Source organism: Anomaloglossus baeobatrachus, unplaced genomic scaffold (genome assembly GCF_048569485.1).
Source record: "Anomaloglossus baeobatrachus isolate aAnoBae1 unplaced genomic scaffold, aAnoBae1.hap1 Scaffold_3968, whole genome shotgun sequence".
Lineage (NCBI taxonomy): Eukaryota > Metazoa > Chordata > Amphibia > Anura > Aromobatidae > Anomaloglossus > Anomaloglossus baeobatrachus.
In genome coordinates, this window is record NW_027443306.1 from 26,153 (window position 1) to 50,109 (window position 23,957).

Consider the following 23,957-nt stretch of genomic DNA (forward strand, 5'->3'; position numbering starts at 1 on the left):
GCCGGTTTAGTATACTTAATGAAAGTACTAATTCTTTCATAGGCCGCCCATTCTTAGTATTTGACGTTCAGGTAACAACAGGTAACTTTATTTGGAGTGGAAGCAGAGAGATAACACCAGATGCCAATTGTAGATCCTCTCACACCTGTGGTCACTGCAGCATCTGACTCCACTTTGTCCAAAAGGGATCTATTCCATTCAATTACACATGATCTAGATTAGACTGACAACAAGATACTGCACGGGACATAGCAGAGTTGGTGAAGTTGAGTGGTGATGAGTTTGCTATTTGGATGAATAAAGCAAGTAAAAAGTGTGTTAGATAAAAATTCATTTCAATTCGCTAATCGGGCTAATATGAATCAGGTGAATCGAGTTCTGCTTTTGGAAACTGGGTTAAGAAGGGGTGCACCGTTCCTGGAGGTACTGCAATACCAGGTCAATGCGTGGAGTGGACAGAGCAAGCTCTTTTTCCATCTCCCTGTTCTAAAAATCCATTTAATATATGGTCCCCAGATAGGGGACGTATCAGATATTAAACTGATAAGAACAGATTTTTTTTTTTTTTTTTTTTTTTTTTTTTTTGAAGGATGAGTTTGAAAATAAAAAAGTGACCGCCTCTCGTTGCCCAGGTAACCGTCCGTCACAAGGGGGCTATGACATCCTACGATGCACACTCCCCCAAGGCCAGCAGTTGTGCAATACCCTGGCACCTTTCAGCACCAACCAAGGTAGTACCCTCCCAAACTACACTTGATTTTAGCCAAAAGGCCGAGAAGCGATAACCAGAATTGGTTTGGGCCTCGAGTGGCACCCTGGCCTATGCCGGACACATCTTAGGGAGAGAGAGCGAGAGGGAGACAAACCCACGCCTACACAAGACATTTTGTCACCCAAGCCAACCCTTGAAAAGGCTGCTTTGCAGAGCAAAAACAAGAAGAATGGTGCGTTTTGCAGCCGCCGCCCACTGCAATGAATCTGAATAACTCCTCCTTTAGGGCGCAAGCAACTCCCCTCCCCCTTGCAGTCTTTCCAATTCACGATACAAAAAGACGGACAGGACAGGTTGCCTGACTTTCCGTCACTGCCACCCTTTGCCATCCTTACCCGTAGAAAGCCCTTTCATCATCCCCAAACCCTAATCTTTTCCCTTTCCTTCCCAGCCCCCAAACCCTGCCCTCTGTACCTTTCTCACCACCCGCTTCCCTTCTCCTGTCATCCCCCTACCACCCGGGAAAAAAAGAGATTGCCCCCTCCTTCCACTAGCCCACCCTTCCACCCAAAGAACAACTTCTTCTGCGCAGCTTGTTTTCTAGGCAGCAGCGCTATTGTGATGTCATCGGGGGGCATTGTGACAAGCCGCCAGTGTTCCGTCTCTTCATGTTGTGCACTGTTCAAACCGAAAATACATCAACAGGCAGGCTACAGAAAAGCTTACTAACAAAGGTTAGAGAGGGGCTTTCTCAGAGGGCTTTTTACAGTTTGTCTATTCCCAATTAGCCGGTTTAGTATACTTAATGAAAGTACTAATTCTTTCATAGGCCGCCCATTCTTAGTATTTGACGTTCAGGTAACAACAGGTAACTTTATTTGGAGTGGAAGCAGAGAGATAACACCAGATGCCAATTGTAGATCCTCTCACACCTGTGGTCACTGCAGCATCTGACTCCACTTTGTCCAAAAGGGATCTATTCCATTCAATTACACATGATCTAGATTAGACTGACAACAAGATACTGCACGGGACATAGCAGAGTTGGTGAAGTTGAGTGGTGATGAGTTTGCTATTTGGATGAATAAAGCAAGTAAAAAGTGTGTTAGATAAAAATTCATTTCAATTCGCTAATCGGGCTAATATGAATCAGGTGAATCGAGTTCTGCTTTTGGAAACTGGGTTAAGAAGGGGTGCACCGTTCCTGGAGGTACTGCAATACCAGGTCAATGCGTGGAGTGGACAGAGCAAGCTCTTTTTCCATCTCCCTGTTCTAAAAATCCATTTAATATATGGTCCCCAGATAGGGGACGTATCAGATATTAAACTGATAAGAACAGATACTACACTTGATCTTAGCCAAAAGGCCGAGAAGCGATAACCAGAATTGGTTTGGGCCTCGAGTGGCACCCTGGCCTATGCCGGACACATCTTAGGGAGAGAGAGCGAGAGGGAGACAAACCCACGCCTACACAAGACATTTTGTCACCCAAGCCAACCCTTGAAAAGGCTGCTTTGCAGAGCAAAAACAAGAAGAATGGTGCGTTTTGCAGCCGCCGCCCACTGCAATGAATCTGAATAACTCCTCCTTTAGGGCGCAAGCAACTCCCCTCCCCCTTGCAGTCTTTCCAATTCACGATACAAAAAGACGGACAGGACAGGTTGCCTGACTTTCCGTCACTGCCACCCTTTGCCATCCTTACCCGTAGAAAGCCCTTTCATCATCCCCAAACCCTAATCTTTTCCCTTTCCTTCCCAGCCCCCAAACCCTGCCCTCTGTACCTTTCTCACCACCCGCTTCCCTTCTCCTGTCATCCCCCTACCACCCGGGAAAAAAGAGATTGCCCCCTCCTTCCACTAGCCCACCCTCCCACCCAAAGAACAACTTCTTCTGCGCAGCTTGTTTTCTAGGCAGCAGCGCTATTGTGATGTCATCGGGGGGCATTGTGACAAGCCGCCAGTGTTCCGTCTCTTCATGTTGTGCACTGTTCAAACCGAAAATACATCAACAGGCAGGCTACAGAAAAGCTTACTAACAAAGGTTAGAGAGGGGCTTTCTCAGAGGGCTTTTTACAGTTTGTCTATTCCCAATTAGCCGGTTTAGTATACTTAATGAAAGTACTAATTCTTTCATAGGCCGCCCATTCTTAGTATTTGACGTTCAGGTAACAACAGGTAACTTTATTTGGAGTGGAAGCAGAGAGATAACACCAGATGCCAATTGTAGATCCTCTCACACCTGTGGTCACTGCAGCATCTGACTCCACTTTGTCCAAAAGGGATCTATTCCATTCAATTACACATGATCTAGATTAGACTGACAACAAGATACTGCACGGGACATAGCAGAGTTGGTGAAGTTGAGTGGTGATGAGTTTGCTATTTGGATGAATAAAGCAAGTAAAAAGTGTGTTAGATAAAAATTCATTTCAATTCGCTAATCGGGCTAATATGAATCAGGTGAATCGAGTTCTGCTTTTGGAAACTGGGTTAAGAAGGGGTGCACCGTTCCTGGAGGTACTGCAATACCAGGTCAATGCGTGGAGTGGACAGAGCAAGCTCTTTTTCCATCTCCCTGTTCTAAAAATCCATTTAATATATGGTCCCCAGATAGGGGACGTATCAGATATTAAACTGATAAGAACAGATACTACACTTGATCTTAGCCAAAAGGCCGAGAAGCGATAACCAGAATTGGTTTGGGCCTCGAGTGGCACCCTGGCCTATGCCGGACACATCTTAGGGAGAGAGAGCGAGAGGGAGACAAACCCACGCCTACACAAGACATTTTGTCACCCAAGCCAACCCTTGAAAAGGCTGCTTTGCAGAGCAAAAACAAGAAGAATGGTGCGTTTTGCAGCCGCCGCCCACTGCAATGAATCTGAATAACTCCTCCTTTAGGGCGCAAGCAACTCCCCTCCCCCTTGCAGTCTTTCCAATTCACGATACAAAAAGACGGACAGGACAGGTTGCCTGACTTTCCGTCACTGCCACCCTTTGCCATCCTTACCCGTAGAAAGCCCTTTCATCATCCCCAAACCCTAATCTTTTCCCTTTCCTTCCCAGCCCCCAAACCCTGCCCTCTGTACCTTTCTCACCACCCGCTTCCCTTCTCCTGTCATCCCCCTACCACCCGGGAAAAAAAGAGATTGCCCCCTCCTTCCACTAGCCCACCCTCCCACCCAAAGAACAACTTCTTCTGCGCAGCTTGTTTTCTAGGCAGCAGCGCTATTGTGATGTCATCGGGGGGCATTGTGACAAGCCGCCAGTGTTCCGTCTCTTCATGTTGTGCACTGTTCAAACCGAAAATACATCAACAGGCAGGCTACAGAAAAGCTTACTAACAAAGGTTAGAGAGGGGCTTTCTCAGAGGGCTTTTTACAGTTTGTCTATTCCCAATTAGCCGGTTTAGTATACTTAATGAAAGTACTAATTCTTTCATAGGCCGCCCATTCTTAGTATTTGACGTTCAGGTAACAACAGGTAACTTTATTTGGAGTGGAAGCAGAGAGATAACACCAGATGCCAATTGTAGATCCTCTCACACCTGTGGTCACTGCAGCATCTGACTCCACTTTGTCCAAAAGGGATCTATTCCATTCAATTACACATGATCTAGATTAGACTGACAACAAGATACTGCACGGGACATAGCAGAGTTGGTGAAGTTGAGTGGTGATGAGTTTGCTATTTGGATGAATAAAGCAAGTAAAAAGTGTGTTAGATAAAAATTCATTTCAATTCGCTAATCGGGCTAATATGAATCAGGTGAATCGAGTTCTGCTTTTGGAAACTGGGTTAAGAAGGGGTGCACCGTTCCTGGAGGTACTGCAATACCAGGTCAATGCGTGGAGTGGACAGAGCAAGCTCTTTTTCCATCTCCCTGTTCTAAAAATCCATTTAATATATGGTCCCCAGATAGGGGACGTATCAGATATTAAACTGATAAGAACAGATACTACACTTGATCTTAGCCAAAAGGCCGAGAAGCGATAACCAGAATTGGTTTGGGCCTCGAGTGGCACCCTGGCCTATGCCGGACACATCTTAGGGAGAGAGAGCGAGAGGGAGACAAACCCACGCCTACACAAGACATTTTGTCACCCAAGCCAACCCTTGAAAAGGCTGCTTTGCAGAGCAAAAACAAGAAGAATGGTGCGTTTTGCAGCCGCCGCCCACTGCAATGAATCTGAATAACTCCTCCTTTAGGGCGCAAGCAACTCCCCTCCCCCTTGCAGTCTTTCCAATTCACGATACAAAAAGACGGACAGGACAGGTTGCCTGACTTTCCGTCACTGCCACCCTTTGCCATCCTTACCCGTAGAAAGCCCTTTCATCATCCCCAAACCCTAATCTTTTCCCTTTCCTTCCCAGCCCCCAAACCCTGCCCTCTGTACCTTTCTCACCACCCGCTTCCCTTCTCCTGTCATCCCCCTACCACCCGGGAAAAAAAGAGATTGCCCCCTCCTTCCACTAGCCCACCCTCCCACCCAAAGAACAACTTCTTCTGCGCAGCTTGTTTTCTAGGCAGCAGCGCTATTGTGATGTCATCGGGGGGCATTGTGACAAGCCGCCAGTGTTCCGTCTCTTCATGTTGTGCACTGTTCAAACCGAAAATACATCAACAGGCAGGCTACAGAAAAGCTTACTAACAAAGGTTAGAGAGGGGCTTTCTCAGAGGGCTTTTTACAGTTTGTCTATTCCCAATTAGCCGGTTTAGTATACTTAATGAAAGTACTAATTCTTTCATAGGCCGCCCATTCTTAGTATTTGACGTTCAGGTAACAACAGGTAACTTTATTTGGAGTGGAAGCAGAGAGATAACACCAGATGCCAATTGTAGATCCTCTCACACCTGTGGTCACTGCAGCATCTGACTCCACTTTGTCCAAAAGGGATCTATTCCATTCAATTACACATGATCTAGATTAGACTGACAACAAGATACTGCACGGGACATAGCAGAGTTGGTGAAGTTGAGTGGTGATGAGTTTGCTATTTGGATGAATAAAGCAAGTAAAAAGTGTGTTAGATAAAAATTCATTTCAATTCGCTAATCGGGCTAATATGAATCAGGTGAATCGAGTTCTGCTTTTGGAAACTGGGTTAAGAAGGGGTGCACCGTTCCTGGAGGTACTGCAATACCAGGTCAATGCGTGGAGTGGACAGAGCAAGCTCTTTTTCCATCTCCCTGTTCTAAAAATCCATTTAATATATGGTCCCCAGATAGGGGACGTATCAGATATTAAACTGATAAGAACAGATTTTTGATTTAATGAAGCTTTCCAAAGCACCACAAAAAATGCATGACCGAAGTCACACCAAAAACAGTGCAAAGGCTAGGATTCGTGTGGACCCCACCGTGAGGAGAGGGTCCCCAAAAATCAACCCCGTCCCTCCGAGCCAGAAGGCCACAGCAAGGGTCAGGGATCTTCGGTGCTCTCCCAAGCCGAAGCCTGGTTGAGCCTTGTCGTTGCTCCCAGCGTCCACCCAGGCATCTTACCCAAGTGGAGTAGAGAGCTACTAGTTGTTGGTTTCGCAGCCGAAACTGCCCGGACCGTCAACCGGTGTTGGTTTCTCAGCCCAAGGCTAACCGGACCTCCAACCGGGTGTTGGTTTCTCAGCCGAAGCTGACCCAGACCTCCAACCGGGTGTTGGTTTCTCAGCCGAAGCTGACCCAGACCTCCAACCGGGTGTTAGTTTCTCAGCCCAAAGCTGACCAGACCTCCGACCGGGATTATAAAAATTTCCCTTCCTAGCCAGAAGGCCGGGATAGGGTAATATGCTCAAAAAGTATGAAAAGGCAAGGTACGGTGTGCTACAGAGCCCAGGCTTGCCGGGGTCCCAAGCCAGCAAGCTCAGACTCACTCCAGGGTCGTCAGTCCTGGGGCACGTTGTACCATAGCCCCCCACCCTTACTCAGTCTAATAGCCTCGATCCTGGTAGGGCCATGTTTTCCTCTAGATGAATATACTATCCACCCAGAGTACTAGCAAGCGCAACCTTCCAGTGTGCATTGTATCATTGTACTAAGGTGGCCTGGAGCTTAAACCACCTCTTCGAACAACACTACACTTGATCTTAGCCAAAAGGCCGAGAAGCGATAACCAGAATTGGTTTGGGCCTCGAGTGGCACCCTGGCCTATGCCGGACACATCTTAGGGAGAGAGAGCGAGAGGGAGACAAACCCACGCCTACACAAGACATTTTGTCACCCAAGCCAACCCTTGAAAAGGCTGCTTTGCAGAGCAAAAACAAGAAGAATGGTGCGTTTTGCAGCCGCCGCCCACTGCAATGAATCTGAATAACTCCTCCTTTAGGGCGCAAGCAACTCCCCTCCCCCTTGCAGTCTTTCCAATTCACGATACAAAAAGACGGACAGGACAGGTTGCCTGACTTTCCGTCACTGCCACCCTTTGCCATCCTTACCCGTAGAAAGCCCTTTCATCATCCCCAAACCCTAATCTTTTCCCTTTCCTTCCCAGCCCCCCAAACCCTGCCCTCTGTACCTTTCTCACCACCCGCTTCCCTTCTCCTGTCATCCCCCTACCACCCGGAAAAAAAGAGATTGCCCCCTCCTTCCACTAGCCCACCCTCCCACCCAAAGAACAACTTCTTCTGCGCAGCTTGTTTTCTAGGCAGCAGCGCTATTGTGATGTCATCGGGGGGCATTGTGACAAGCCGCCAGTGTTCCGTCTCTTCATGTTGTGCACTGTTCAAACCGAAAATACATCAACAGGCAGGCTACAGAAAAGCTTACTAACAAAGGTTAGAGAGGGGCTTTCTCAGAGGGCTTTTACAGTTTGTCTATTCCCAATTAGCCGGTTTAGTATACTTAATGAAAGTACTAATTCTTTCATAGGCCGCCCATTCTTAGTATTTGACGTTCAGGTAACAACAGGTAACTTTATTTGGAGTGGAAGCAGAGAGATAACACCAGATGCCAATTGTAGATCCTCTCACACCTGTGGTCACTGCAGCATCTGACTCCACTTTGTCCAAAAGGGATCTATTCCATTCAATTACACATGATCTAGATTAGACTGACAACAAGATACTGCACGGGACATAGCAGAGTTGGTGAAGTTGAGTGGTGATGAGTTTGCTATTTGGATGAATAAAGCAAGTAAAAAGTGTGTTAGATAAAAATTCATTTCAATTCGCTAATCGGGCTAATATGAATCAGGTGAATCGAGTTCTGCTTTTGGAAACTGGGTTAAGAAGGGGTGCACCGTTCCTGGAGGTACTGCAATACCAGGTCAATGCGTGGAGTGGACAGAGCAAGCTCTTTTTCCAATCTCCCTGTTCTAAAAATCCATTTAATATATGGTCCCCAGATAGGGGACGTATCAGATATTAAACTGATAAGAACAGATTTTGATTTAATGAAGCTTTCCAAAGCACCACAAAAAATGCATGACCGAAGTCACACCAAAAACAGTGCAAAGGCTAGGATTCGTGTGGACCCCACCGTGAGGAGAGGGTCCCCAAAAATCAACCCCGTCCCTCCGAGCCAGAAGGCCACAGCAAGGGTCAGGGATCTTCGGTGCTCCCCCAAGCCGAAGCCTGGTTGAGCCTTGTCGTTGCTCCCAGCGTCCACCCAGGCATCTTACCCAAGTGGAGTAGAGAGCTACTAGTTGTTGGTTTCGCAGCCGAAACTGCCCGGACCGTCAACCGGTGTTGGTTTCTCAGCCCAAGGCTAACCGGACCTCCAACCGGGTGTTGGTTTCTCAGCCGAAGCTGACCCAGACCTCCAACCGGGTGTTGGTTTCTCAGCCGAAGCTGACCCGGACCTCCAACCGGGTGTTAGTTTCTCAGCCCAAAGCTGACCAGACCTCCGACCGGGATTATAAAAATTTCCCTTCCTAGCCAGAAGGCCGGGATAGGGTAATATGCTCAAAAAGTATGAAAAGGCAAGGTACGGTGTGCTACAGAGCCCAAGGCTTGCCGGGGTCCCAAGCCAGCAAGCTCAGACTCACTCCAGGGTCGTCAGTCCTGGGGCACGTTGTACCATAGCCCCCCACCCTTACTCAGTCTAATAGCCTCGATCCTGGTAGGGCCATGTTTTCCACTAGATGAATATACTATCCACCCAGAGTACTAGCAAGCGCAACCTTCCAGTGTGCATTGTATCATTGTACTAAGGTGGCCTGGAGCTTAAACCACCTCTTCGAACAACACTACACTTGATCTTAGCCAAAAGGCCGAGAAGCGATAACCAGAATTGGTTTGGGCCTCGAGTGGCACCCTGGCCTATGCCGGACACATCTTAGGGAGAGAGAGCGAGAGGGAGACAAACCCACGCCTACACAAGACATTTTGTCACCCAAGCCAACCCTTGAAAAGGCTGCTTTGCAGAGCAAAAACAAGAAGAATGGTGCGTTTTGCAGCCGCCGCCCACTGCAATGAATCTGAATAACTCCTCCTTTAGGGCGCAAGCAACTCCCCTCCCCCTTGCAGTCTTTCCAATTCACGATACAAAAAGACGGACAGGACAGGTTGCCTGACTTTCCGTCACTGCCACCCTTTGCCATCCTTACCCGTAGAAAGCCCTTTCATCATCCCCAAACCCTAATCTTTTCCCTTTCCTTCCCAGCCCCCAAACCCTGCCCTCTGTACCTTTCTCACCACCCGCTTCCCTTCTCCTGTCATCCCCCTACCACCCGGGAAAAAAAGAGATTGCCCCCTCCTTCCACTAGCCCACCCTCCCACCCAAAGAACAACTTCTTCTGCGCAGCTTGTTTTATAGGCAGCAGCGCTATTGTGATGTCATCGGGGGGCATTGTGACAAGCCGCCAGTGTTCCGTCTCTTCATGTTGTGCACTGTTCAAACCGAAAATACATCAACAGGCAGGCTACAGAAAAGCTTACTAACAAAGGTTAGAGAGGGGCTTTCTCAGAGGGCTTTTTACAGTTTGTCTATTCCCAATTAGCCGGTTTAGTATACTTAATGAAAGTACTAATTCTTTCATAGGCCGCCCATTCTTAGTATTTGACGTTCAGGTAACAACAGGTAACTTTATTTGGAGTGGAAGCAGAGAGATAACACCAGATGCCAATTGTAGATCCTCTCACACCTGTGGTCACTGCAGCATCTGACTCCACTTTGTCCAAAAGGGATCTATTCCATTCAATTACACATGATCTAGATTAGACTGACAACAAGATACTGCACGGGACATAGCAGAGTTGGTGAAGTTGAGTGGTGATGAGTTTGCTATTTGGATGAATAAAGCAAGTAAAAAGTGTGTTAGATAAAAATTCATTTCAATTCGCTAATCGGGCTAATATGAATCAGGTGAATCGAGTTCTGCTTTTGGAAACTGGGTTAAGAAGGGGTGCACCGTTCCTGGAGGTACTGCAATACCAGGTCAATGCGTGGAGTGGACAGAGCAAGCTCTTTTTCCATCTCCCTGTTCTAAAAATCCATTTAATATATGGTCCCCAGATAGGGGACGTATCAGATATTAAACTGATAAGAACAGATACTACACTTGATCTTAGCCAAAAGGCCGAGAAGCGATAACCAGAATTGGTTTGGGCCTCGAGTGGCACCCTGGCCTATGCCGGACACATCTTAGGGAGAGAGAGCGAGAGGGAGACAAACCCACGCCTACACAAGACATTTTGTCACCAAGCCAACCCTTGAAAAGGCTGCTTTGCAGAGCAAAAACAAGAAGAATGGTGCGTTTTGCAGCCGCCGCCCACTGCAATGAATCTGAATAACTCCTCCTTTAGGGCGCAAGCAACTCCCCTCCCCCTTGCAGTCTTTCCAATTCACGATACAAAAAGACGGACAGGACAGGTTGCCTGACTTTCCGTCACTGCCACCCTTTGCCATCCTTACCCGTAGAAAGCCCTTTCATCATCCCCAAACCCTAATCTTTTCCCTTTCCTTCCCAGCCCCCAAACCCTGCCCTCTGTACCTTTCTCACCACCCGCTTCCCTTCTCCTGTCATCCCCCTACCACCCGGGAAAAAAAGAGATTGCCCCCTCCTTCCACTAGCCCACCCTCCCACCCAAAGAACAACTTCTTCTGCGCAGCTTGTTTTCTAGGCAGCAGCGCTATTGTGATGTCATCGGGGGGCATTGTGACAAGCCGCCAGTGTTCCGTCTCTTCATGTTGTGCACTGTTCAAACCGAAAATACATCAACAGGCAGGCTACAGAAAAGCTTACTAACAAAGGTTAGAGAGGGGCTTTCTCAGAGGGCTTTTTACAGTTTGTCTATTCCCAATTAGCCGGTTTAGTATACTTAATGAAAGTACTAATTCTTTCATAGGCCGCCCATTCTTAGTATTTGACGTTCAGGTAACAACAGGTAACTTTATTTGGAGTGGAAGCAGAGAGATAACACCAGATGCCAATTGTAGATCCTCTCACACCTGTGGTCACTGCAGCATCTGACTCCACTTTGTCCAAAAGGGATCTATTCCATTCAATTACACATGATCTAGATTAGACTGACAACAAGATACTGCACGGGACATAGCAGAGTTGGTGAAGTTGAGTGGTGATGAGTTTGCTATTTGGATGAATAAAGCAAGTAAAAAGTGTGTTAGATAAAAATTCATTTCAATTCGCTAATCGGGCTAATATGAATCAGGTGAATCGAGTTCTGCTTTTGGAAACTGGGTTAAGAAGGGGTGCACCGTTCCTGGAGGTACTGCAATACCAGGTCAATGCGTGGAGTGGACAGAGCAAGCTCTTTTTCCATCTCCCTGTTCTAAAAATCCATTTAATATATGGTCCCCAGATAGGGGACGTATCAGATATTAAACTGATAAGAACAGATACTACACTTGATCTTAGCCAAAAGGCCGAGAAGCGATAACCAGAATTGGTTTGGGCCTCGAGTGGCACCCTGGCCTATGCCGGACACATCTTAGGGAGAGAGAGCGAGAGGGAGACAAACCCACGCCTACACAAGACATTTTGTCACCCAAGCCAACCCTTGAAAAGGCTGCTTTGCAGAGCAAAAACAAGAAGAATGGTGCGTTTTGCAGCCGCCGCCCACTGCAATGAATCTGAATAACTCCTCCTTTAGGGCGCAAGCAACTCCCCTCCCCCTTGCAGTCTTTCCAATTCACGATACAAAAAGACGGACAGGACAGGTTGCCTGACTTTCCGTCACTGCCACCCTTTGCCATCCTTACCCGTAGAAAGCCCTTTCATCATCCCCAAACCCTAATCTTTTCCCTTTCCTTCCCAGCCCCCAAACCCTGCCCTCTGTACCTTTCTCACCACCCGCTTCCCTTCTCCTGTCATCCCCCTACCACCCGGGAAAAAAAGAGATTGCCCCCTCCTTCCACTAGCCCACCCTCCCACCCAAAGAACAACTTCTTCTGCGCAGCTTGTTTTCTAGGCAGCAGCGCTATTGTGATGTCATCGGGGGGCATTGTGACAAGCCGCCAGTGTTCCGTCTCTTCATGTTGTGCACTGTTCAAACCGAAAATACATCAACAGGCAGGCTACAGAAAAGCTTACTAACAAAGGTTAGAGAGGGGCTTTCTCAGAGGGCTTTTTACAGTTTGTCTATTCCCAATTAGCCGGTTTAGTATACTTAATGAAAGTACTAATTCTTTCATAGGCCGCCCATTCTTATTAGTATTTGACGTTCAGGTAACAACAGGTAACTTTATTTGGAGTGGAAGCAGAGAGATAACACCAGATGCCAATTGTAGATCCTCTCACACCTGTGGTCACTGCAGCATCTGACTCCACTTTGTCCAAAAGTGATCTATTCCATTCAATTACACATGATCTAGATTAGACTGACAACAAGATACTGCACGGGACATAGCAGAGTTGGTGAAGTTGAGTGGTGATGAGTTTGCTATTTGGATGAATAAAGCAAAGTAAAAAGTGTGTTAGATAAAAATTCATTTCAATTCGCTAATCGGGCTAATATGAATCAGGTGAATCGAGTTCTGCTTTTGGAAACTGGGTTAAGAAGGGGTGCACCGTTCCTGGAGGTACTGCAATACCAGGTCAATGCGTGGAGTGGACAGAGCAAGCTCTTTTTCCATCTCCCTGTTCTAAAAATCCATTTAATATATGGTCCCCAGATAGGGGACGTATCAGATATTAAACTGATAAGTACAGATACTACACTTGATCTTAGCCAAAAGGCCCGAGAAGCGATAACCAGAATTGGTTTGGGCCTCGAGTGGCACCCTGGCCTATGCCGGACACATCTTAGGGAGACGAGAGCGAGAGGGAGACAAACCCACGCCTACACAAGACATTTTGTCACCCAAGCCAACCCTTGAAAAGGCTGCTTTGCAGAGCAAAAAACAAGAAGAATGGTGCGTTTTGCAGCCGCCGCCCACTGCAATGAATCTGAATAACTCCTCCTTTAGGGCGCAAGCAACTCCCTCCCCCTTGCAGTCTTTCCAATTCACGATACAAAAAGACGGACAGGACAGGTTGCCTGACTTTCCGTCACTGCCACCCTTTGCCATCCTTACCCGTAGAAAGCCCTTTCATCATCCCCAAACCCTAATCTTTTCCCTTTCCTTCCCAGCCCCCAAACCCTGCCCTCTGTACCTTTCTCACCACCCGCTTCCCTTCTCCTGTCATCCCCCTACCACCCGGGAAAAAAAGAGATTGCCCCCTCCTTCCACTAGCCCACCCTCCCACCCAAAGAACAACTTCTTCTGCGCAGCTTGTTTTCTAGGCAGCAGCGCTATTGTGATGTCATCGGGGGGCATTGTGACAAGCCGCCAGTGTTCCGTCTCTTCATGTTGTGCACTGTTCAAACCGAAAATACATCAACAGGCAGGCTACAGAAAAGCTTACTAACAAAGGTTAGAGAGGGGCTTTCTCAGAGGGCTTTTTACAGTTTGTCTATTCCCAATTAGCCGGTTTAGTATACTTAATGAAAGTACTAATTCTTTCATAGGCCGCCCATTCTTAGTATTTGACGTTCAGGTAACAACAGGTAACTTTATTTGGAGTGGAAGCAGAGAGATAACACCAGATGCCAATTGTAGATCCTCTCACACCTGTGGTCACTGCAGCATCTGACTCCACTTTGTCCAAAAGGGATCTATTCCATTCAATTACACATGATCTAGATTAGACTGACAACAAGATACTGCACGGGACATAGCAGAGTTGGTGAAGTTGAGTGGTGATGAGTTTGCTATTTGGATGAATAAAGCAAGTAAAAAGTGTGTTAGATAAAAATTCATTTCAATTCGCTAATCGGGCTAATATGAATCAGGTGAATCGAGTTCTGCTTTTGGAAACTGGGTTAAGAAGGGGTGCACCGTTCCTGGAGGTACTGCAATACCAGGTCAATGCGTGGAGTGGACAGAGCAAGCTCTTTTTCCATCTCCCTGTTCTAAAAATCCATTTAATATATGGTCCCCAGATAGGGGACGTATCAGATATTAAACTGATAAGAACAGATACTACACTTGATCTTAGCCAAAAGGCCGAGAAGCGATAACCAGAATTGGTTTGGGCCTCGAGTGGCACCCTGGCCTATGCCGGACACATCTTAGGGAGAGAGAGCGAGAGGGAGACAAACCCACGCCTACACAAGACATTTTGTCACCCAAGCCAACCCTTGAAAAGGCTGCTTTGCAGAGCAAAAACAAGAAGAATGGTGCGTTTTGCAGCCGCCGCCCACTGCAATGAATCTGAATAACTCCTCCTTTAGGGCGCAAGCAACTCCCCTCCCCTTGCAGTCTTTCCAATTCACGATACAAAAAGACGGACAGGACAGGTTGCCTGACTTTCCGTCACTGCCACCCTTTGCCATCCTTACCCGTAGAAAGCCCTTTCATCATCCCCAAACCCTAATCTTTTCCCTTTCCTTCCCAGCCCCCAAACCCTGCCCTCTGTACCTTTCTCACCACCCGCTTCCCTTCTCCTGTCATCCCCCTACCACCCGGGAAAAAAAGAGATTGCCCCCTCCTTCCACTAGCCCACCCTCCCACCCAAAGAACAACTTCTTCTGCGCAGCTTGTTTTCTAGGCAGCAGCGCTATTGTGATGTCATCGGGGGGCATTGTGACAAGCCGCCAGTGTTCCGTCTCTTCATGTTGTGCACTGTTCAAACCGAAAATACATCAACAGGCAGGCTACAGAAAAGCTTACTAACAAAGGTTAGAGAGGGGCTTTCTCAGAGGGCTTTTTACAGTTTGTCTATTCCCAATTAGCCGGTTTAGTATACTTAATGAAAGTACTAATTCTTTCATAGGCCGCCCATTCTTAGTATTTGACGTTCAGGTAACAACAGGTAACTTTATTTGGAGTGGAAGCAGAGAGATAACACCAGATGCCAATTGTAGATCCTCTCACACCTGTGGTCACTGCAGCATCTGACTCCACTTTGTCCAAAAGGGATCTATTCCATTCAATTACACATGATCTAGATTAGACTGACAACAAGATACTGCACGGGACATAGCAGAGTTGGTGAAGTTGAGTGGTGATGAGTTTGCTATTTGGATGAATAAAGCAAGTAAAAAGTGTGTTAGATAAAAATTCATTTCAATTCGCTAATCGGGCTAATATGAATCAGGTGAATCGAGTTCTGCTTTTGGAAACTGGGTTAAGAAGGGGTGCACCGTTCCTGGAGGTACTGCAATACCAGGTCAATGCGTGGAGTGGACAGAGCAAGCTCTTTTTCCATCTCCCTGTTCTAAAAATCCATTTAATATATGGTCCCCAGATAGGGGACGTATCAGATATTAAACTGATAAGAACAGATACTACACTTGATCTTAGCCAAAAGGCCGAGAAGCGATAACCAGAATTGGTTTGGGCCTCGAGTGGCACCCTGGCCTATGCCGGACACATCTTAGGGAGAGAGAGCGAGAGGGAGACAAACCCACGCCTACACAAGACATTTTGTCACCCAAGCCAACCCTTGAAAAGGCTGCTTTGCAGAGCAAAAACAAGAAGAATGGTGCGTTTTGCAGCCGCCGCCCACTGCAATGAATCTGAATAACTCCTCCTTTAGGGCGCAAGCAACTCCCCTCCCCCTTGCAGTCTTTCCAATTCACGATACAAAAAGACGGACAGGACAGGTTGCCTGACTTTCCGTCACTGCCACCCTTTGCCATCCTTACCCGTAGAAAGCCCTTTCATCATCCCCAAACCCTAATCTTTTCCCTTTCCTTCCCAGCCCCCAAACCCTGCCCTCTGTACCTTTCTCACCACCCGCTTCCCTTCTCCTGTCATCCCCCTACCACCCGGGAAAAAAAGAGATTGCCCCCTCCTTCCACTAGCCCACCCTCCCACCCAAAGAACAACTTCTTCTGCGCAGCTTGTTTTCTAGGCAGCAGCGCTATTGTGATGTCATCGGGGGGCATTGTGACAAGCCGCCAGTGTTCCGTCTCTTCATGTTGTGCACTGTTCAAACCGAAAATACATCAACAGGCAGGCTACAGAAAAGCTTACTAACAAAGGTTAGAGAGGGGCTTTCTCAGAGGGCTTTTTACAGTTTGTCTATTCCCAATTAGCCGGTTTAGTATACTTAATGAAAGTACTAATTCTTTCATAGGCCGCCCATTCTTAGTATTTGACGTTCAGGTAACAACAGGTAACTTTATTTGGAGTGGAAGCAGAGAGATAACACCAGATGCCAATTGTAGATCCTCTCACACCTGTGGTCACTGCAGCATCTGACTCCACTTTGTCCAAAAGGGATCTATTCCATTCAATTACACATGATCTAGATTAGACTGACAACAAGATACTGCACGGGACATAGCAGAGTTGGTGAAGTTGAGTGGTGATGAGTTTGCTATTTGGATGAATAAAGCAAGTAAAAAGTGTGTTAGATAAAAATTCATTTCAATTCGCTAATCGGGCTAATATGAATCAGGTGAATCGAGTTCTGCTTTTGGAAACTGGGTTAAGAAGGGGTGCACCGTTCCTGGAGGTACTGCAATACCAGGTCAATGCGTGGAGTGGACAGAGCAAGCTCTTTTTCCATCTCCCTGTTCTAAAAATCCATTTAATATATGGTCCCCAGATAGGGGACGTATCAGATATTAAACTGATAAGAACAGATACTACACTTGATCTTAGCCAAAAGGCCGAGAAGCGATAACCAGAATTGGTTTGGGCCTCGAGTGGCACCCTGGCCTATGCCGGACACATCTTAGGGAGAGAGAGCGAGAGGGAGACAAACCCACGCCTACACAAGACATTTTGTCACCCAAGCCAACCCTTGAAAAGGCTGCTTTGCAGAGCAAAAACAAGAAGAATGGTGCGTTTTGCAGCCGCCGCCCACTGCAATGAATCTGAATAACTCCTCCTTTAGGGCGCAAGCAACTCCCCTCCCCCTTGCAGTCTTTCCAATTCACGATACAAAAAGACGGACAGGACAGGTTGCCTGACTTTCCGTCACTGCCACCCTTTGCCATCCTTACCCGTAGAAAGCCCTTTCATCATCCCCAAACCCTAATCTTTTCCCTTTCCTTCCCAGCCCCCAAACCCTGCCCTCTGTACCTTTCTCACCACCCGCTTCCCTTCTCCTGTCATCCCCCTACCACCCGGGAAAAAAAGAGATTGCCCCCTCCTTCCACTAGCCCACCCTCCCACCCAAAGAACAACTTCTTCTGCGCAGCTTGTTTTCTAGGCAGCAGCGCTATTGTGATGTCATCGGGGGGCATTGTGACAAGCCGCCAGTGTTCCGTCTCTTCATGTTGTGCACTGTTCAAACCGAAAATACATCAACAGGCAGGCTACAGAAAAGCTTACTAACAAAGGTTAGAGAGGGGCTTTCTCAGAGGGCTTTTTACAGTTTGTCTATTCCCAATTAGCCGGTTTAGTATACTTAATGAAAGTACTAATTCTTTCATAGGCCGCCCATTCTTAGTATTTGACGTTCAGGTAACAACAGGTAACTTTATTTGGAGTGGAAGCAGAGAGATAACACCAGATGCCAATTGTAGATCCTCTCACACCTGTGGTCACTGCAGCATCTGACTCCACTTTGTCCAAAAGGGATCTATTCCATTCAATTACACATGATCTAGATTAGACTGACAACAAGATACTGCACGGGACATAGCAGAGTTGGTGAAGTTGAGTGGTGATGAGTTTGCTATTTGGATGAATAAAGCAAGTAAAAAGTGTGTTAGATAAAAATTCATTTCAATTCGCTAATCGGGCTAATATGAATCAGGTGAATCGAGTTCTGCTTTTGGAAACTGGGTTAAGAAGGGGTGCACCGTTCCTGGAGGTACTGCAATACCAGGTCAATGCGTGGAGTGGACAGAGCAAGCTCTTTTTCCATCTCCCTGTTCTAAAAATCCATTTAATATATGGTCCCCAGATAGGGGACGTATCAGATATTAAACTGATAAGAACAGATACTACACTTGATCTTAGCCAAAAGGCCGAGAAGCGATAACCAGAATTGGTTTGGGCCTCGAGTGGCACCCTGGCCTATGCCGGACACATCTTAGGGAGAGAGAGCGAGAGGGAGACAAACCCACGCCTACACAAGACATTTTGTCACCCAAGCCAACCCTTGAAAAGGCTGCTTTGCAGAGCAAAAACAAGAAGAATGGTGCGTTTTGCAGCCGCCGCCCACTGCAATGAATCTGAATAACTCCTCCTTTAGGGCGCAAGCAACTCCCCTCCCCCTTGCAGTCTTTCCAATTCACGATACAAAAAGACGGACAGGACAGGTTGCCTGACTTTCCGTCACTGCCACCCTTTGCCATCCTTACCCGTAGAAAGCCCTTTCATCATCCCCAAACCCTAATCTTTTCCCTTTCCTTCCCAGCCCCCAAACCCTGCCCTCTGTACCTTTCTCACCACCCGCTTCCCTTCTCCTGTCATCCCCCTACCACCCGGGAAAAAAAGAGATTGCCCCCTCCTTCCACTAGCCCACCCTCCCACCCAAAGAACAACTTCTTCTGCGCAGCTTGTTTTCTAGGCAGCAGCGCTATTGTGATGTCATCGGGGGGCATTGTGACAAGCCGCCAGTGTTCCGTCTCTTCATGTTGTGCACTGTTCAAACCGAAAATACATCAACAGGCAGGCTACAGAAAAGCTTACTAACAAAGGTTAGAGAGGGGCTTTCTCAGAGGGCTTTTTACAGTTTGTCTATTCCCAATTAGCCGGTTTAGTATACTTAATGAAAGTACTAATTCTTTCATAGGCCGCCCATTCTTAGTATTTGACGTTCAGGTAACAACAGGTAACTTTATTTGGAGTGGAAGCAGAGAGATAACACCAGATGCCAATTGTAGATCCTCTCACACCTGTGGTCACTGCAGCATCTGACTCCACTTTGTCCAAAAGGGATCTATTCCATTCAATTACACATGATCTAGATTAGACTGACAACAAGATACTGCACGGGACATAGCAGAGTTGGTGAAGTTGAGTGGTGATGAGTTTGCTATTTGGATGAATAAAGCAAGTAAAAAGTGTGTTAGATAAAAATTCATTTCAATTCGCTAATCGGGCTAATATGAATCAGGTGAATCGAGTTCTGCTTTTGGAAACTGGGTTAAGAAGGGGTGCACCGTTCCTGGAGGTACTGCAATACCAGGTCAATGCGTGGAGTGGACAGAGCAAGCTCTTTTTCCATCTCCCTGTTCTAAAAATCCATTTAATATATGGTCCCCAGATAGGGGACGTATCAGATATTAAACTGATAAGAACAGATACTACACTTGATCTTAGCCAAAAGGCCGAGAAGCGATAACCAGAATTGGTTTGGGCCTCGAGTGGCACCCTGGCCTATGCCGGACACATCTTAGGGAGAGAGAGCGAGAGGGAGACAAACCCACGCCTACACAAGACATTTTGTCACCCAAGCCAACCCTTGAAAAGGCTGCTTTGCAGAGCAAAAACAAGAAGAATGGTGCGTTTTGCAGCCGCCGCCCACTGCAATGAATCTGAATAACTCCTCCTTTAGGGCGCAAGCAACTCCCCTCCCCCTTGCAGTCTTTCCAATTCACGATACAAAAAGACGGACAGGACAGGTTGCCTGACTTTCCGTCACTGCCACCCTTTGCCATCCTTACCCGTAGAAAGCCCTTTCATCATCCCCAAACCCTAATCTTTTCCCTTTCCTTCCCAGCCCCCAAACCCTGCCCTCTGTACCTTTCTCACCACCCGCTTCCCTTCTCCTGTCATCCCCCTACCACCCGGGAAAAAAAGAGATTGCCCCCTCCTTCCACTAGCCCACCCTCCCACCCAAAGAACAACTTCTTCTGCGCAGCTTGTTTTCTAGGCAGCAGCGCTATTGTGATGTCATCGGGGGGCATTGTGACAAGCCGCCAGTGTTCCGTCTCTTCATGTTGTGCACTGTTCAAACCGAAAATACATCAACAGGCAGGCTACAGAAAAGCTTACTAACAAAGGTTAGAGAGGGGCTTTCTCAGAGGGCTTTTTACAGTTTGTCTATTCCCAATTAGCCGGTTTAGTATACTTAATGAAAGTACTAATTCTTTCATAGGCCGCCCATTCTTAGTATTTGACGTTCAGGTAACAACAGGTAACTTTATTTGGAGTGGAAGCAGAGAGATAACACCAGATGCCAATTGTAGATCCTCTCACACCTGTGGTCACTGCAGCATCTGACTCCACTTTGTCCAAAAGGGATCTATTCCATTCAATTACACATGATCTAGATTAGACTGACAACAAGATACTGCACGGGACATAGCAGAGTTGGTGAAGTTGAGTGGTGATGAGTTTGCTATTTGGATGAATAAAGCAAGTAAAAAGTGTGTTAGATAAAAATTCATTTCAATTCGCTAATCGGGCTAATATGAATCAGGTGAATCGAGTTCTGCTTTTGGAAACTGGGTTAAGAAGGGGTGCACCGTTCCTGGAGGTACTGCAATACCAGGTCAATGCGTGGAGTGGACAGAGCAAGCTCTTTTTCCATCTCCCTGTTCTAAAAATCCATTTAATATATGGTCCCCAGATAGGGGACGTATCAGATATTAAACTGATAAGAACAGATACTACACTTGATCTTAGCCAAAAGGCCGAGAAGCGATAACCAGAATTGGTTTGGGCCTCGAGTGGCACCCTGGCCTATGCCGGACACATCTTAGGGAGAGAGAGCGAGAGGGAGACAAACCCACGCCTACACAAGACATTTTGTCACCCAAGCCAACCCTTGAAAAGGCTGCTTTGCAGAGCAAAAACAAGAAGAATGGTGCGTTTTGCAGCCGCCGCCCACTGCAATGAATCTGAATAACTCCTCCTTTAGGGCGCAAGCAACTCCCCTCCCCCTTGCAGTCTTTCCAATTCACGATACAAAAAGACGGACAGGACAGGTTGCCTGACTTTCCGTCACTGCCACCCTTTGCCATCCTTACCCGTAGAAAGCCCTTTCATCATCCCCAAACCCTAATCTTTTCCCTTTCCTTCCCAGCCCCCAAACCCTGCCCTCTGTACCTTTCTCACCACCCGCTTCCCTTCTCCTGTCATCCCCCTACCACCCGGGAAAAAAAGAGATTGCCCCCTCCTTCCACTAGCCCACCCTCCCACCCAAAGAACAACTTCTTCTGCGCAGCTTGTTTTCTAGGCAGCAGCGCTATTGTGATGTCATCGGGGGGCATTGTGACAAGCCGCCAGTGTTCCGTCTCTTCATGTTGTGCACTGTTCAAACCGAAAATACATCAACAGGCAGGCTACAGAAAAGCTTACTAACAAAGGTTAGAGAGGGGCTTTCTCAGAGGGCTTTTTACAGTTTGTCTATTCCCAATTAGCCGGTTTAGTATACTTAATGAAAGTACTAATTCTTTCATAGGCCGCCCATTCTTAGTATTTGACGTTCAGGTAACAACAGGTAACTTTATTTGGAGTGGAAGCAGAGAGATAACACCAGATGCCAATTGTAGATCCTCTCACACCTGTGGTCACTGCAGCATCTGACTCCACTTTGTCCAAAAGGGATCTATTCCATTCAATTACACATGATCTAGATTAGACTGACAACAAGATACTGCACGGGACATAGCAGAGTTGGTGAAGTTGAGTGGTGATGAGTTTGCTATTTGGATGAATAAAGCAAGTAAAAAGTGTGTTAGATAAAAATTCATTTCAATTCGCTAATCGGGCTAATATGAATCAGGTGAATCGAGTTCTGCTTTTGGAAACTGGGTTAAGAAGGGGTGCACCGTTCCTGGAGGTACTGCAATACCAGGTCAATGCGTGGAGTGGACAGAGCAAGCTCTTTTTCCATCTCCCTGTTCTAAAAATCCATTTAATATATGGTCCCCAGATAGGGGACGTATCAGATATTAAACTGATAAGAACAGATACTACACTTGATCTTAGCCAAAAGGCCGAGAAGCGATAACCAGAATTGGTTTGGGCCTCGAGTGGCACCCTGGCCTATGCCGGACACATCTTAGGGAGAGAGAGCGAGAGGGAGACAAACCCACGCCTACACAAGACATTTTGTCACCCAAGCCAACCCTTGAAAAGGCTGCTTTGCAGAGCAAAAACAAGAAGAATGGTGCGTTTTGCAGCCGCCGCCCACTGCAATGAATCTGAATAACTCCTCCTTTAGGGCGCAAGCAACTCCCCTCCCCCTTGCAGTCTTTCCAATTCACGATACAAAAAGACGGACAGGACAGGTTGCCTGACTTTCCGTCACTGCCACCCTTTGCCATCCTTACCCGTAGAAAGCCCTTTCATCATCCCCAAACCCTAATCTTTTCCCTTTCCTTCCCAGCCCCCAAACCCTGCCCTCTGTACCTTTCTCACCACCCGCTTCCCTTCTCCTGTCATCCCCCTACCACCCGGGAAAAAAAGAGATTGCCCCCTCCTTCCACTAGCCCACCCTCCCACCCAAAGAACAACTTCTTCTGCGCAGCTTGTTTTCTAGGCAGCAGCGCTATTGTGATGTCATCGGGGGGCATTGTGACAAGCCGCCAGTGTTCCGTCTCTTCATGTTGTGCACTGTTCAAACCGAAAATACATCAACAGGCAGGCTACAGAAAAGCTTACTAACAAAGGTTAGAGAGGGGCTTTCTCAGAGGGCTTTTTACAGTTTGTCTATTCCCAATTAGCCGGTTTAGTATACTTAATGAAAGTACTAATTCTTTCATAGGCCGCCCATTCTTAGTATTTGACGTTCAGGTAACAACAGGTAACTTTATTTGGAGTGGAAGCAGAGAGATAACACCAGATGCCAATTGTAGATCCTCTCACACCTGTGGTCACTGCAGCATCTGACTCCACTTTGTCCAAAAGGGATCTATTCCATTCAATTACACATGATCTAGATTAGACTGACAACAAGATACTGCACGGGACATAGCAGAGTTGGTGAAGTTGAGTGGTGATGAGTTTGCTATTTGGATGAATAAAGCAAGTAAAAAGTGTGTTAGATAAAAATTCATTTCAATTCGCTAATCGGGCTAATATGAATCAGGTGAATCGAGTTCTGCTTTTGGAAACTGGGTTAAGAAGGGGTGCACCGTTCCTGGAGGTACTGCAATACCAGGTCAATGCGTGGAGTGGACAGAGCAAGCTCTTTTTCCATCTCCCTGTTCTAAAAATCCATTTAATATATGGTCCCCAGATAGGGGACGTATCAGATATTAAACTGATAAGAACAGATACTACACTTGATCTTAGCCAAAAGGCCGAGAAGCGATAACCAGAATTGGTTTGGGCCTCGAGTGGCACCCTGGCCTATGCCGGACACATCTTAGGGAGAGAGAGCGAGAGGGAGACAAACCCACGCCTACACAAGACATTTTGTCACCCAAGCCAACCCTTGAAAAGGCTGCTTTGCAGAGCAAAAACAAGAAGAATGGTGCGTTTTGCAGCCGCCGCCCACTGCAATGAATCTGAATAACTCCTCCTTTAGGGCGCAAGCAACTCCCCTCCCCCTTGCAGTCTTTCCAATTCACGATACAAAAAGACGGACAGGACAGGTTGCCTGACTTTCCGTCACTGCCACCCTTTGCCATCCTTACCCGTAGAAAGCCCTTTCATCATCCCCAAACCCTAATCTTTTCCCTTTCCTTCCCAGCCCCCAAACCCTGCCCTCTGTACCTTTCTCACCACCCGCTTCCCTTCTCATGTCATCCCCCTACCACCCGGGAAAAAAAGAGATTGCCCCCTCCTTCCACTAGCCCACCCTCCCACCCAAAGAACAACTTCTTCTGCGCAGCTTGTTTTCTAGGCAGCAGCGCTATTGTGATGTCATCGGGGGGCATTGTGACAAGCCGCCAGTGTTCCGTCTCTTCATGTTGTGCACTGTTCAAACCGAAAATACATCAACAGGCA

General features: G+C 47.2%; 16 non-coding genes and 1 pseudogene across 16 annotated transcripts; all 17 read right to left on the reverse strand.

Moving 5' to 3' along the window:
• Nucleotides 1-401: 401 nt before the first annotated feature.
• Nucleotides 402-608, reverse strand: LOC142276359 (U2 spliceosomal RNA; annotated as a pseudogene).
• A 1,292-nt stretch (nucleotides 609-1,900) lies between these two features.
• On the reverse strand, nucleotides 1,901-2,091 carry LOC142276335 (U2 spliceosomal RNA). The gene has a single exon (XR_012739798.1). It is a non-coding gene; the product is annotated as a U2 spliceosomal RNA (small nuclear RNA).
• A 1,116-nt stretch (nucleotides 2,092-3,207) lies between these two features.
• LOC142276336 (U2 spliceosomal RNA) lies at nucleotides 3,208-3,398 on the reverse strand. The gene has a single exon (XR_012739799.1). It is a non-coding gene; the product is annotated as a U2 spliceosomal RNA (small nuclear RNA).
• Nucleotides 3,399-4,515: 1,117 nt separating this feature from the next.
• LOC142276337 (U2 spliceosomal RNA) lies at nucleotides 4,516-4,706 on the reverse strand. Its single transcript, XR_012739800.1, has one exon. It is a non-coding gene; the product is annotated as a U2 spliceosomal RNA (small nuclear RNA).
• A 1,117-nt stretch (nucleotides 4,707-5,823) lies between these two features.
• On the reverse strand, nucleotides 5,824-6,016 carry LOC142276356 (U2 spliceosomal RNA). Its single transcript, XR_012739817.1, has one exon. It is a non-coding gene; the product is annotated as a U2 spliceosomal RNA (small nuclear RNA).
• A 1,917-nt stretch (nucleotides 6,017-7,933) lies between these two features.
• LOC142276357 (U2 spliceosomal RNA) lies at nucleotides 7,934-8,130 on the reverse strand. The gene has a single exon (XR_012739818.1). It is a non-coding gene; the product is annotated as a U2 spliceosomal RNA (small nuclear RNA).
• Nucleotides 8,131-10,045: 1,915 nt separating this feature from the next.
• Nucleotides 10,046-10,236, reverse strand: LOC142276338 (U2 spliceosomal RNA). Its single transcript, XR_012739801.1, has one exon. It is a non-coding gene; the product is annotated as a U2 spliceosomal RNA (small nuclear RNA).
• A 1,116-nt stretch (nucleotides 10,237-11,352) lies between these two features.
• On the reverse strand, nucleotides 11,353-11,543 carry LOC142276340 (U2 spliceosomal RNA). The gene has a single exon (XR_012739803.1). It is a non-coding gene; the product is annotated as a U2 spliceosomal RNA (small nuclear RNA).
• Nucleotides 11,544-12,664: 1,121 nt separating this feature from the next.
• LOC142276354 (U2 spliceosomal RNA) lies at nucleotides 12,665-12,856 on the reverse strand. The gene has a single exon (XR_012739815.1). It is a non-coding gene; the product is annotated as a U2 spliceosomal RNA (small nuclear RNA).
• Nucleotides 12,857-13,974: 1,118 nt separating this feature from the next.
• Nucleotides 13,975-14,165, reverse strand: LOC142276342 (U2 spliceosomal RNA). Its single transcript, XR_012739804.1, has one exon. It is a non-coding gene; the product is annotated as a U2 spliceosomal RNA (small nuclear RNA).
• Nucleotides 14,166-15,281: 1,116 nt separating this feature from the next.
• On the reverse strand, nucleotides 15,282-15,472 carry LOC142276343 (U2 spliceosomal RNA). Its single transcript, XR_012739805.1, has one exon. It is a non-coding gene; the product is annotated as a U2 spliceosomal RNA (small nuclear RNA).
• Nucleotides 15,473-16,589: 1,117 nt separating this feature from the next.
• LOC142276344 (U2 spliceosomal RNA) lies at nucleotides 16,590-16,780 on the reverse strand. Its single transcript, XR_012739806.1, has one exon. It is a non-coding gene; the product is annotated as a U2 spliceosomal RNA (small nuclear RNA).
• A 1,117-nt stretch (nucleotides 16,781-17,897) lies between these two features.
• Nucleotides 17,898-18,088, reverse strand: LOC142276345 (U2 spliceosomal RNA). The gene has a single exon (XR_012739807.1). It is a non-coding gene; the product is annotated as a U2 spliceosomal RNA (small nuclear RNA).
• A 1,117-nt stretch (nucleotides 18,089-19,205) lies between these two features.
• LOC142276346 (U2 spliceosomal RNA) lies at nucleotides 19,206-19,396 on the reverse strand. Its single transcript, XR_012739808.1, has one exon. It is a non-coding gene; the product is annotated as a U2 spliceosomal RNA (small nuclear RNA).
• Nucleotides 19,397-20,513: 1,117 nt separating this feature from the next.
• LOC142276347 (U2 spliceosomal RNA) lies at nucleotides 20,514-20,704 on the reverse strand. The gene has a single exon (XR_012739809.1). It is a non-coding gene; the product is annotated as a U2 spliceosomal RNA (small nuclear RNA).
• A 1,117-nt stretch (nucleotides 20,705-21,821) lies between these two features.
• Nucleotides 21,822-22,012, reverse strand: LOC142276348 (U2 spliceosomal RNA). Its single transcript, XR_012739810.1, has one exon. It is a non-coding gene; the product is annotated as a U2 spliceosomal RNA (small nuclear RNA).
• A 1,117-nt stretch (nucleotides 22,013-23,129) lies between these two features.
• LOC142276349 (U2 spliceosomal RNA) lies at nucleotides 23,130-23,320 on the reverse strand. The gene has a single exon (XR_012739811.1). It is a non-coding gene; the product is annotated as a U2 spliceosomal RNA (small nuclear RNA).
• Between the last annotated feature and the right edge of the window lie 637 nt (nucleotides 23,321-23,957).